General features: G+C 35.6%; 1 protein-coding gene across 1 annotated transcript in view; it reads left to right on the forward strand.

The window, feature by feature from the left end:
* Positions 1 to 14,698, forward strand: part of TWF2 (twinfilin actin binding protein 2) — a 609,681-nt gene that overhangs the window by 104,495 nt on the left and 490,488 nt on the right. The window lies entirely within an intron of this gene.

Raw genomic sequence — 14,698 nt, forward strand, 5'->3', positions numbered from 1 at the left:
ATAGGGAATTCAGCACTCTCATATACACATTTAAAGAGACAGAGATATAAATATCTCAAGGTATCAACCTAAGTATTAAGATAAATAGAGCTGTGGAGCCAGGTGGAAACCCAGAATAAAGACTTGACAACTAGCATGCTTGCAAGGCACTCATAATTTTATTATTTACAAAAAGCAACAAAATTCTTAGTAAAGGTCATGTGACCATAAAGGTAATTTGAAACAAAATTTAATCAAAAATATGAGCTAAAAAGCTAAGTGAGACGTCTCATAGGAAAATAAAGTGGCTAAATATAATAGTGACAAATCAACACCTCTATTAGAGGACAACCCCAAAAGAAAGAGTAATATGAGGGTAATATTGTCATAATAATATAATGAGGATCTATGCAGTTCACTTAAACATTGAGCCAGAATAATACAATCACAAGAATACTTTAGAATGCATATTTTTCAATTTGGAGTGAAATATAAACACAGGAAAAAGCTTTGCACAATCATATGCAGCATGCAACTATACCAAGTCTTAAAACACAACACCAACATCAGAGGACAGTCCCAAAGTTAAGGGTCAATAATGTCATGATATAAATATAGGATCTATGTGTTTTAAATATGGGTATTGTATAGTAAATTTTGCATAACTTCTGACAAACAGGATATTAGTAAAGCAGCAGCATTTAGCATGAACACATCACAATTTAAAGGAAGTCCTTCCAAATCTGTTGAAAACAGGCATCCACTTGTATTGCGGGAGGAAAAAATGAAGTAAGTTTCCACTGCCTGTAAAGAACAACACAGTCATAGCATGCACTCACAGCCTTTGCAATGTAAATCAAGAACAGAATCCTTGGTAAGAAGCTGCAAATCCGGTGAATGTTCCTGTGTTGCACAAGATGCAAAACAAAGTAATAAATCACTCCAGCAAGCTGCAATTCTTTGAGGTGTAGTAGGAATTTCTATAAGACAGGTGTCTCATCAAAGCAATCAGCTGTTACAATTGCCTACACGTGTTTCATCCCAATGAGTAGCAGGGACTCCTCAGGGCTAACTTCATCAACCTAAACTCGGCCTTTTGTAGGCCATATTGGGACATGCCTCTGGGAGTTTCAAAAAACAAAAAGTGTATATATACACATATACAAAGTGACATTTCATATATAAAATATATTTACAAAATAATAATATTAATTCAAAAATAAAAAACATGGTGCTCAGATGCGCATTCAATTCGTTAAAATATAACTAACAGCCGAATTGAGAAAAATGAGAGCTCCCCCAACGATGCATTGGACACATAGGGAGGGTCAGAATGTTACACCTAACAAGACATTTATTTTTCTACTTCCTATAAAGGCTAAATTATAAGGAAAGGGATAAAGTATTCTAAGTCAGAAATTAAGTAAATTTATAGACATGACCGGGATCGAACCTGTGACCTCAAATCTACTATAAACTAAAAGTCAAATTAAACTAGTATTAACCCACTACTCTAAACCCTATAACCTATATATAATGAAGATCCAACAATTGTAGATCTACAACCTTTAAAGTTAAATATACTTATTATCCCAATGTATAACAACTGCATTTAAGTATTCTTAAAAATATTAATAACAGTCGAAAATTTGGAGCTGAACTAGTTATGATAGCAAAACAAAGTCATATTAGTTCAATGACTATTTTATATTGAACATAAGGGATCGAACCCAGGGTCTAAAGGGTCTATATATCTTAATGACTTAGAAGAACCACAGTCCTAATCCACTAGCCTAAAGGCACAGTCTAGAACAATAAACAAACTTTATAGAAATGATGGAAACTCAAGTTTTTCATTTAACCCAAATGGGGCACAAGTATGTAAGCGATAAATCCAACCAGTTTCCTTCTGGAGAAGACATTTGTCTTGATCACCTCCTCTCTTATGTGACAAACCAGTATCAATTCCTATGAACTTTAATTGTTCAAAATCTAAATTGTGACACATCTGAAAATGACGTGCAACACTACTAGTATCTTTGTTATTTTTCACGTCATCTCGATGTTCTCTCACCCTGTCGAGAAACTGGCGCTTCGTCTACGTAGAACATAGGGCAAGGACAGTATAGCAAATAAATTACCCCAAAGGTTTGACAATTGATTGGGTAATTAATGCGATACACTTTGCCACCTGTAGTAAAGGTTTCAGTCCTTGTAATAAAACTGCAAGAAACACACTTTCCACAAGGAAAACTACCCTTGTGTGATTGGTGTATAGTGAGCCAATTCTGTTTTGGAGTTTTAACAAAGTGACTTCTGACCAAGCAGTCTTTCAAGCTCATAGCTTTTCTAGCGGTAAGTAGGGGACGATCACCTACTTTTCCTGCCAGTTTTTTGTCTGCAAGTAAGAAATGCCAATTTTTACTTAAGATAGAACGAATTTTGTCCCAGTGAGAGTTAAATTGTGTGATAAATCTGACATGGGTATTTTCCAAGCTCTTTTCATTTTTTGAGAAGAGAATTGTTTCTCTTTTCAACTTTCTTACTCTACTGAGTGAACTCAGGACCAGTTTTTTGGAATACCCGCGAGCCAAAAATCTTTCTTTCATCCTTATCGCATGATATTCAAAACTTGAATTTGTGGAACAATTTCTGCGTAAGCGCAGAAACTGACCATAAGGGATTCCATTTTTCAATGAATAGGGATGATTACTTTGAGCTAAAAGTAAGCTGTTAGTGGCTGTTGGTTTACGAAAAATTTCAGTATGAAGGTACCTCCCTTGTTTCTTGGTCAGAATGTCCAAAAAAGATAATTTATGCAGATCAGCCTCATAGGTCAAAAGTATATTGTAAGAATTAGTATTGAGAGTTTTGATGAATGTTTCCAAGTTGGTTAAATCACCTTTCCACAACATGAAAACATCATCCACATAACGGAGCCATAACTGGACCGAGCTTTCAACTGTATCATTATGGGTGCCAAAAACTTCTGATAGCTCCCAAATGCCTAGATGAAGGCATGCATAGGTGGGGGCACAAGTGGCCCCCATTGCTGTTCCGTGAATTTGTTTAAAATATTTTCCATCAAAACAAAAAATGTTATTCTCAAGGACAAATATTAAGAGAGAGAGAGAACAAATTCAGTGTGTTTTTTATGTAGAGGACCATGATATTCAAGAAATGACCAACAAGCAGCAATTCCCACTTCGTGGGGAATTGAAGAATATAAACCTTCGACGTCCAGAGAAACTAAGATAACATCTTCATCCACAATTAGATTATCAAGTTTTTGTAGGAGGTCAGAAGTATCTCTGACATAAGTAGGTAAAGTCGGGAGGAAAGGTTTTAGGAAAAAATCTACAAAGTTACCTACATTTTCTGTTACTCCCCCAATCCCTGACACGATTGGACGGCCAGGTGGATTTTTGCTGTCTTTGTGCAGTTTGGGGAGGCAATAAAAAGTGGGATAATGTGAATACAGATAATCAAATTCCTTTTTTGAAATTAAACCTTCATATTTTGCGTCATTCAGCAAAAACAACAATTTAGTTTGAGTTTCCTCCAAAGGAGTTGATCTCAAACGAGCATACTGTTCTCTATTATCGAGTTGTCTCATTACTTCTCTGAGGTAGAAATCCTCATCTAAGAGAACAAGATTTCCACCTTTATCAGCTGCCTTAATGACCATATTAGGAGCATTTTTGAGATCAGACATCGCTTTTCTCTCAGCCTTCGTAAGGTTATCAGTCACAATGCCTGAAAAAACAATTTGTTCAATGTCTTTCTCAACTGCATTCACAAAATACTGTACAGCAGGAGCAAGAGAGAGAGCAGGCATAAATTTAGACTTAGGTTTAAAAGGTGAACGCGGCACGGAACATTCTATAGAATTTAAAGGGGAAGCTTCTAATTCAGTTAAAGATAGAGGTAAATCAGTTTCATTCTCCTCCAGAAGAGTTACCAGATTAGATATCGCCAAGTCATCTTGTATTTTCTCTAAGTCTAAATTCATTGAATTTTTGCCTTCCATTATAGAAGAAAAGACCAATTTTCTTCCAAATAAATGTAAATCCTTAATGACAGTAAATTTGTCTAAATGGTTAGAGGGACAGAAAGATAAGCCTTTCTTTAAAAGACTAATATGGGACAAATTTAACTTGAAAGAAGATAAATTCACAATCTGCATTTCCTCACAACTTTCAAGAGTTAGTAATCCTTCTGAGTCCCTCGCCTTGTCCTCCATCTCCATTGTGGAGGGGCATCCTGACTTTGTTGTCTCCTCCCTTGCCTCTGCTATCTTGCTTGAAAATGTGTATCTTTGCTTTCTTTCATGTAATTAGCAAGAGTCCATGAGCTAGTGACGTATGGGATATACATTCCTACCAGGAGGGGCAAAGTTTCCCAAACCTTAAAATGCCTATAAATACACCCCTCACCACACCCACAATTCAGTTTTACAAACTTTGCCTCCCATGGAGGTGGTGAAGTAAGTTTGTGCTAGATTCTACGTTGATATGCGCTTCGCAGCAGGCTGGAGCCCGGTTTTCCTCTCAGAGTGCAGTGAATGTCAGAGGGATGTGAAGAGAGTATTGCCTATTTGAATTCAATGATCTCCTTCTACGGGGTCTATTTCATAGGTTCTCTGTTATCGGTCGTAGAGATTCATCTCTTACCTCCCTTTACAGATCGACGATATACTCTTATATACCATTACCTCTACTGTTTCTCGTTTCAGTACTGGTTTGGCTTTCTACTACATGTAGATGAGTGTCCTGGGGTAAGTAAGTCTTAGTTTCTGTGACACTCTAAGCTATGGTTGGGCACTTTTATATAAAGTTCTAAATATATGTGTTTAAACATTTATTTGCCTTGATTCAGGATGTTCAATATTCCTTATTTCAGACAGTCAGTTTCATTATTTGGGATAATGCATTTAAATAATACATTTTTTCTTACCTTAAATTTGACTTTTTCCTGTGGGCTGATAGGCTCGCGGGGGCTGAAAATGCTTCTTTTTATTGCGTCATTCTTGGCGCGGATTTTTTTGGCGCCAAAAAATTTCTTTGTCATTTCCGGCGTCGTACTTGTCGCCGGAAGTTGTTTGTGTTTGCGTCATTTTTTTGACGTTTTGCGCCAAAAATGTCGGCGTTGCCAGATGTGGCGTCATTCTTGGCGCCAAAAGCATTTAGGCGCCTAATAATGTGGGCGTCTTTTTTGGCGCTAAAAAATATGGGCGTCATTATTGTCTCCACATTATTTAAGTGTCATTGTTTATTTGCTTCTGGTTGCTAGAAGCTTGTTCATTGGCATTTTTTTCCCATTCCTGAAACTGTCATTTAAGGAATTTGATAGATTTTGCTTTATATGTTGTTTTTTCTATTACATATTGCAAGATGTCTCAGATTGACCCTGGATCAGAAGCTACTTCTGGAAAAACGCTTGACTGAGTTCAGTCCTACCAAAGCTAAGTTAATTTATTTTAAATGTTATGAATGTTTATCTTTAGCTATGGTTTGTAATAGGTTATCATGATAAACATTTACATGCAGAATCCATTAGTATTTATGCTTTATATATTGCCATTCTTTTTACATCTTATGTACAAGAAATATTTAGATTTTTTTAAGAAATATATTTCTGATTCTATTTTAAAGGCTTTGTCTGACTTTGTGCCTTCTAATAAAATTTTTAGGTCTTTTTCAACTTCTTTTTTAATTATTGAAGTTTCAAATGACCAACAACATACTGATTTATCCTTCTCTGATGATGTTTTTTCTCATTCAGAATTTTCTTCATCAGATATTGACACTAACAAATCTACTTTTTTATTAAAGTACATTTGTTCTTTGTTGAAAAGGTGTTGATTATTTTACATTAAGGTAACTAGTTCTTTTTCTAGACTAGCTAACACTATTTCTGCTTATTTATTCTTCTGTGTTTTCAGAGGGTTTTTTTCCAATTCCTTATACTAGGGAATGGAATAGGCTGAGAATTTTCTTTTATTTCTTCTTCAAAGGTTTTGAACTATACTCTTTGCCGGCAGTTTAATTCAATTTGGAGGGTTCTCCAATTTATTGGGGCTATCTCTACTCCTACTAATTATGCTATTGTTTCTATAGCAAAATAGTATTTATTTTCCTTTAGATGGTTGTATCTTATTTATGGAAAATTATTTAGTTTCAGGTACTTTTCTTGGACCTATGATTTATTTGGATGTTGCAATTGCTTCATTTTTTCTGTTTACTTTAAGTTCAAGTATCAGATTATGATTTATTTTAGCATTGTTAAAGGGACAAAATTTACTAGACTAGGTGCTGTTGCATTTGTCTTGTTGTTTTGCATTTATTGATTATGCAAGTCCACTGTATTGTCTGGTCCTTTAACTGGACTATCATGCTAATAATTTCATTTGTGTCTTCTTTTTATTGAATATTTTCGCAAATGAGGTTTAATCTATGTCTTTAGCTGTTTGAGCTAGAAGAATTTTGTGATTTCTAAAAAAAATCCATATTTCTTTTGTTCTAAGATAATCAATTATTTGTTTTATGATTGGATTCAATTCTTAACTGTTACTCTGGGCTTCAAGATTGAGTTCTAAGACTAAAACTTTAAGCTTTCACTAGTTTGGTTGTTCTTATTATGGAATGAATTCCTGAATTCTTTCCCAAGTAACATGTTTTTAATTGGAATTTTTTTCCGTTCAAAATCGGCTCCCTTTAATTGCGATGTATGTGCCGTATTCCAGCTTGGCTGGCAAGGGGCAGGTTAAGACTTTTTTGAAATTTTTTTTGGTTCTATTCAGGTCCAAATTTCTTTGATTTTATTCCAGTAAGGCTAACACTTTCTTTAAGTGTGTTTCGGTCCTATTTATTTTGGGTACTGTTGAAGCATGGCTAGTCACCCGTGGGGTTCAAGCGCTGCTCAGACCTGGAATCTTCTGGGGTATTTCTTCCAGTTCCATTTTTAGGAACTGAGTTTTGGAGTTTTTATTCAAACTATTCTGCCTTTTTTTGGTCAGTGAAAGCATTATTTGTTTTCTTTAGATACAATAAATGCATATTTTTTCTGTATTCATTCAGATTATTTTCTGAGGATGCGGAATCTCATATGATTCACTTTGTTCTTCAGGACATAGTTAGAGGATCTTTTTTTTTTCAAAGGCTCTTGATTCCTCTCACAAGGGTCACCTTTTTTTGGGTTTCCAGATAGTTTGTGTCACTGTCTTTGTCTCTATCAGACAAGGGACAATTTTATTGGGTTCCGTCTATCGGTACCTTTAGTCTCTATTATTTCCTTCAGTTGCTATATATGCATAGAAGTTTTAGGTCTTATGGCCACATATTGGATTCAATTCCCTTTGCTCATTTTCAATAGAAAGAACCTTTCCAGTCTTTTATGCTGAATTATGGTGCAGGGATTCTAGGATTTCGCATTTTAAATCTTCAAATCCTAATATTTATCTCTCTTGATTTGGTAGCTAAGATCACCATCATTTAGTTCTACAGGTCTCTTCGTTTCTTTCAACCTGGACCATGATTTCTACAGATGTGAGTCTTTTTGGTTGGGAGGCTGTCTGAGGTTCTCTGTCAGCACAGGGGGTTTGGAAATCTCAGGAGGCGAGATTACCATTTGATATTTTAGAACTCTGTGTTTTCTCAGAGTTTTTCAATTAGTTTCTTTTGAGGAAGAGACGTTTATTGTTTTTCAGACAATATCACAACTATGGTGTATGTTAATCATCAGGGTAGGACTATCAGTCCTTAGGCTGTGACAGAAGTGTCTCGGATATTAGCTTAGGCTAAATCCTACTCCTATCTAAATTCTGTGTTTTTTTTCCCAGGTATAGATATTTGGGAAGCGGATTATCTCTGTTAATCAAGCTTTACATCCGGGAGAATGGTCTCTCATACCCAGATATGTTTTTCAATTTTTCAGATGTGAGCATTTCTAGAAATAGATTTGTTGGCATCTCATCTGAATAAAGAACTTCCCAGGGGCCTATTCAGGTCCGGGGATCCTCAGGCGGAAGTAGTGTATGCATTGACATTTCTTTGGAAATTATCTTTTTGCCTATTTCTTTCCGCCTCTAGTTCTTCTTCCAAAGTGATTTCCAAAATTCTTATGGAGTATTTGTTTGTTATGCTGGTGGCTCCAGCATGGCCTCTCAGGTTTTGGTATGCGGATTTCATTCGGATGGCCAGTTGCCGATCTTGAACACTTCCGTTTAAACCAGACCTTCTTTCTCAAGGCCCATTTTTTCCATCAGGATCTCAAATCATTAAATTTGAAGGGATGGAGATTCAACGCTTGGTTTCAGGCTCGTAAATCTGTCTCTAGAAAGATTTATTATTGAGCCTGGAAGACGTACTTTTCTTGGCATTCTTTTAAAATTCATAGAATTTTATTATTTTTTTCAGGTTGGTTTGGATATGGTTTTGTCTGCAGTTCTTTTTAGGACAAATCTCTACTCTTTCTGTTCTTTTTTCACAGAAAGATTGCTAATCATCCTGATATTCATTGTTTTGTTCAGGCTTTGGTCCGTATCAAGCCTGTCATTAATTCAATCTCTCCTCTTTGGAGTCTCAATTTGGTGCTGAGGGCTTTACAGGCTCCTCCGTTTTGAAACTATGCATTTTCTGAACATTAAATTACTTTCTTGGAAAAGTATTGTTCCTTTTGGTTATTTCTTCTGCTAGAAGAATTTTTGAGTTATCTTCTATTTTTTGTGAATATCTTTTTCTGATTTTTCATCAGGATAAGGCAGTGTTACTTCCTGATATTCATAATTTTTTTCAGGTTTTGATTCGTATCAAACCTGTAATTAAGCCAATTTCTCCTCCTTGGAGTCTTATTTGGGTTCTGAAGGTTTTTCAGGCTCTTCTATTTGAGCATATGCTTGCTCTGGACATTAATTACTTTGGAAATTACATGGAAAGTATTGTTCTTTTTGGACATCTCTTCAGCTAGAACAGCTTTTGAATTATCTGTTCTTTCTTGTGAATCTCTTTTTTCTGATTTTTTTCATCAGGAAAAGGTGGTTTTTGCTGTCCTCATTTCAATTCTTACCTAAAGTTGTAAATTCTAACAAACATTAGGGAGGAATTATTCTTTTCCTAAGACTTCTTTGGTGAGATTCTTACTTTCTATGTTGAAGCTATTCAGATTTCAGATAGACTTCTAGTCTATTTTTTTATCTTTTCTGGTTTTAGGAAGGTCAAAAAGCTTCTGCCATTTATTTGGCATCTTGCTTAAACTTTTGATTCATCATGCTTATTTGGAGTCGGGTGGATTCCTGCCTCGGAGGATTACGGCTCATTCTACTAGGTAAGTTTCTACTTCCTGGGCTTTTTAAAGAATGAAGCTTCTGTTGATCAGATTTGCAAAGCAATGACTTGGTCTTCTTTGCATACTTTTACTATGTTCTACCATTTTGATGTTTTCTCTTCTTTAGAAGCAGTTTTGGTAGAATGGTACTTCAGGCAGCTGTCTCAGTTTGATTCTTCTGCTTATAATTTCAGTTTTTTTCATTATAAAACTTGAAACTTTTTTGATTTGGGTAGTGGATTCATTTTTCAGCGGAATTGGCTGTCTTTATTTTTATCCCTCCCTCTCTAGTGACTCTTGCGTGGAAGTTCCACATCTTGGGTATTTATTATCCCATACGTCACTAGCTCATGGACTCTTGCTAATTACATGAAAGAAAACATAATTTATGTAAGAACTTACCTGATAAATTCATTTCTTTCATATTAGCAAGAGTCCATGAGACCCACCCTTTTTTGTGGTGGTTATGATTTTCTTGTATAAAGCACAATTTTTCCAATTCCTTATTTTTTTGATGCTTTCGCTCCTTTCTTATCACCCCATTTCTTGGCTATTCGTTAAACTGAATTGTGGGTGTGGTGAGGGGTGTATTTATAGGCATTTTAAGGTTTGGGAAACTTTGCCCCTCCTGGTAGGAATGTATATCCCATACGTCACTAGCTCATGGACTCTTGCTAATATGAAAGAAATGAATTTATCAGGTAAGTTCTTACATAAATTATGTTTTTTGTTTTTGGGTCTTTTCCTCCCCCCTCTACGTTTTTGTCTAAAACTACCCTGTTTTTTGAGGATCTATTATCTCCTTCAATATCTGAGGCGTCTGTGCCTGAGTCATATGAACCTCTATTCAAAAAGTAAGTGTAAACTTTATCTTTCTTGTAATCCTCTTGGCCCCTATTTAACTTTCTAAATTTTCTAGATTTAATTTCAGTTCTAAGTTTCAGGACATGTTCCTGTACCTCATCATTTAATTTGCTAAATTAAGAGTCTGTTTCAAATGAATTGACCAATTTGACTGATTCTTCAATCTCTAATTTAATTTTTTCAAGTCGTCTTTTATCCTTTTTGATCATCATTTCCATCAAGCCTAATGAACAAGAAGATAATTTCTTGTTCCAATCACCCATAAAGTCATCACCTTCCTCATCATCGTCCCTAAGATTAGTACCCCCTAATAATCCCTAAATGTACATAATTCTCCAGGCTTGATGTTTCTGCTCTTAACCTGATCTGTTTAGATAATAAATTTTTATACTTTTTAAATATTGAGTAAATGTTAGTTGGAGTTACCCCCCCCCCTTTCAGTATCCAACGCACCAGAGTACAAGCTCTCACTCAATTCCGCCATTCCGCAATTGTTCATCATTCAGCACATATGCCATAATTAGAGCTCTCAAGAATGTATTCTAAGTAATCCACTAGCAGAAACCACACTTGTGCTCTAAAAGTAAAATTTAAAGGGACAATCCAATCCCAAATGACTCAACCTCAGAAAGAGATAACTATGAGAAAGAAAACCTCTTATGTAATTTGCACTCTACAAGTTAAATAAAAAATGGAGATAAGGGAGCCATTTACCAATATTTTATCTCTGTGTAGTAATATCAAACTAGAGGTGCAGACCCACATTTTCAGATGTGTCACAATTCAGATTTTGAACTATTAAAGTTCATAGGAATTGATACTGGTTTGTCACATAAGAGAGGAGGTGATCAGGACAAATGTCTTCTCCAGAAGGAAACTGGTTGGATTTATCGCTTACATCAGAGCTTTCCAAACTTTTCATGTTGGTGACACACTTTTTAGACCTACATCATTTTGTGACACAGTAATTCAGTTGTACTAGCAAGCAGGAGGTTAAACTAACTTGCTTTAAGAGATATGGACACATACATAAAAGTATATAATAACAAAATGTATTTACAAGCAACAGTATGTATGTGCAAGAATGAAAAATAAAAGTTTAATAATACCAATAGCTACTTACTATTTTAATGGGATGTATGAGGTTGATGGGATAAACACCGTTTCTGAATATTTAGTGGAATATTAGCTAAAGACACTCGCATTTCATCATCAAGCATTTTTAAGCTTCCACTTCCTATCCATATATCAAGAGCAGGAGCAGCAATGCACTACTGGGAGCTAGCTGCAAAAAACCACAACACTTTGACTTCTGATTTCAGCTCAGCGTTTAAGCTACCGCCCTCAGAGCTCTGCAAGTCTGACTGACTACTGCCCGGGCTGCAAACACACTGCTGTCCCACTCACTGACTACACATGTAGTCACAAGCCGATTGAGGAGACTACATGTGCAGTCAGGAGCCAATGTGCCACCAATGGGAATAGTTTTAGTTCCCACTGTGCTGCGCCAGGTTAAGATGATCTGTAACCCACTAGGTATCAATCATGTGATATGCGTAGCGAGCAGGCGAAAAAAAAAATTTAATAAAAAAAAATTGGTGCTAAAGCAGGGACACACCTACACACTGCAGCCGACACACTGTGTCACGACACACAGTTTGGAAAGCACTGGCTTACATACTTGTGCCCCATTTGGGTTAAATGAAAAACTTCAGTTTCCATCATTTCTATAAAGTTTGTTTATTGTTCTAGACTGTGCCTTTAGGCTAGTGGATTAGGACTGTGGTTCTTCTAAGTCACTAAGATATACTGTATAGACCCTTTAGACCCTGGGTTCGATCCCTTATGTTCAATATAAAATAGTCATTGAACTAATATGACTTTGTTTTGCTATCATTATAACTAGTTCATCTCCAAATTTTCGACTGTTATTAATATTTTTAATAATACTTAAATGCAGTTGTTATACATTGGGATAATAAGTATATTTAACTTTAAAGGTTGTAGATCTACAATTGTTGGATCTTCATTATATATATATAGGTTATAGCGTTTAGAGTAGTGGGTTAATACTAGTTTAATTTGACTTTTAGTTTATAGTAGATTTGAGGTCACAGGTTCGATCCCGGTCATGTCTCTATAAAAAACTTTTAACAATAGAAGTTTCTAAATTTACTTAATTTCTGACTTAGAATACTTTATCCCTTTCCTTATAATTTAGCCTTTATAGGAATTAGAAAAATAACAAACTGTCTTGTTAGGTGTAACTTTCTGACCCTCCCTATGTGTCCAATGCATCGTTGGGGGAGCTCTCATTTTTCTCAGTTCGGCTGTTAGTTATATTTTAACGAATTGCATGCGCATCTGAGCACCATGTTTTTTATTTTTTAATTAATATTATTATTTTGTAAATATATTTTATATATGAAATGTCACTTTGTATATGTGTATATATACACTTTTTGTTTTTTGAAACTCCCAGAGGCGTGTCCCAATATGGCCTATAAAAGCCCGAGTTTAGGTTGATGAAGTTAGCCCTGAGGAGTCCCTGCTACTCATTGGGATGAAACACGTGTAGGCAATTGTAACAGCTGATTGCTTTGATGAGACACCTGTCTTTTGGAAATTCCTACTACACCTCAAAGAATTGCAGCTTGCTGGAGTGATTTATTACTTTGTTTTGCATCTTGTGCAACACAGGAACATTCACCGGATTTGCAGCTTCTTACCAAGGATTCTGTTCTTGATTTACATCGCAAAGGCTGTGAGTGCATGCTATGACTGTGTTGTTCTTTACAGGCAGTGGAAACTTACTTCAGTGGATGCCTGTTTTCAACAGATTTGGAAGGACTTCCTTTAAATTGTGATGTGTTCATGCTAAATGCTGCTGCTTTACTAATATCTTGTTTGTCAGAGGTTATGCAAAATTTACTATACAATACCCATATTTAAAACACATAGATCCTATATTTATATCATGACATTATTGACCCTTAACTTTGGGACTGTTCTCTGATGTTGGTGTTGTGTTTTAAGACTTGGTATAGTTGCATGCTGCATATGATTGTGCAAAGCTTTTTCCTGTGTTTATATTTCACTCCAAATTGAAAAATATGCATTCTAAAGTATTCTTGTGATTGTATTATTCTGGCTCAATGTTTAAGTGAACTGCATAGATCTTCATTATATTATTATAACATTACCCTCATATTACTCTTTCTTTTGGGGTTGTCCTCTAATAGAGGTGTTGCATTGTCACTATTATATTTAGCCACTTTATTTTCCTATGAGACGTCTCACTTAGCTTTTTAGCTCATATTTTTGATTAAATTTTGTTTCAAATTACCTTTATGGTCACATGACCTTTACTAAGAATTTTGTTGCTTTTTGTAAATAATAAAATTATGAGTGCCTTGCAAGCATGCTAGTTGTCAAGTCTTTATTCTGGGTTTCCACCTGGCTCCACACTTAGCTCTATTTATCTTAATACTTAGGTTGATACCTTGAGATATTTATATCTCTGTCTCTTTAAATGTGTATATGAGAGTGCTGAATTCCCTATCTTTTTATAAGGACTACTTCTCCTTATTTTCTCCCTATTTATAATAGTTTGCAATACTTATATAGGGTCTGCACCTCTAGTTTGATATTACTACACAGAGCTAAAATATTGGTAAATGGCTCCCTTATCTCCATTTTTTGTTATACATGATGGTACTTGTCCCTACTCCCAACGGCCTACATTAAGAATAGCAGCCGACAGGGAGGTTTACCCTACTTCTTCAGCATGAGGGTATATACATGATGGTACATGTCCCTGCTCCCAACGGCTTACATTATTAAGAATAGCAGCCGACAGGGAGGTTTACCCTATTTCAGTATGAAAATTTTATGCATGGTGGTACAGGTCTCAGCTCCCACCGGCTTATATTATAGGATTATCAGCCTATTGGGAGTTTTATCCTACTTCAGCGTGTCAGTGTATAGGCATGGTTGGTACATGTTCTCGCTCCCTACGACTTATATTATAGACATTAGCAGCCGACAGGGAGATTTACCCTACTTCTGACTGAAAGTGGTATCAACTTTTCACCGCTCCCAACGGCTTATATTACTTTACGAGCCGACTGGGAGGTTTGTCTTTCTTTAATGTCCATGGTGGGTGTTGGTTCTCCCGGCGGCTCCATTTTTTACAAATTTAGCCGCCTGGGAGGTTTAACTTGATATGCCCACGATGGGCGGAGCCCAAGAGACAGAACTTTTTTTCACTTTCTGCAATAAGATTTTTTTAGTGATAACTTTTCTGCAGGTCCTTTTTAAATAAAATACAATTGTAAATTTGTCAGTTACACCAAAGCACCAGATCAATTGCAATGTGTTGGTTAACTGGAGAATAAAGCAATATTTAAAGTTATATAATCTAGTGCAGTAGTTGAAAATTGCATTGCAAATTAGTTGCAGACAAAAAAAGTAATTGTAAAATGTCTCTTGAATTAATTTGTTTCCTTTTCTCTTAGTCTAACATAGAAAT

This window comes from Bombina bombina, chromosome 7, assembly GCF_027579735.1.
Source record: "Bombina bombina isolate aBomBom1 chromosome 7, aBomBom1.pri, whole genome shotgun sequence".
NCBI lineage: Eukaryota > Metazoa > Chordata > Amphibia > Anura > Bombinatoridae > Bombina > Bombina bombina.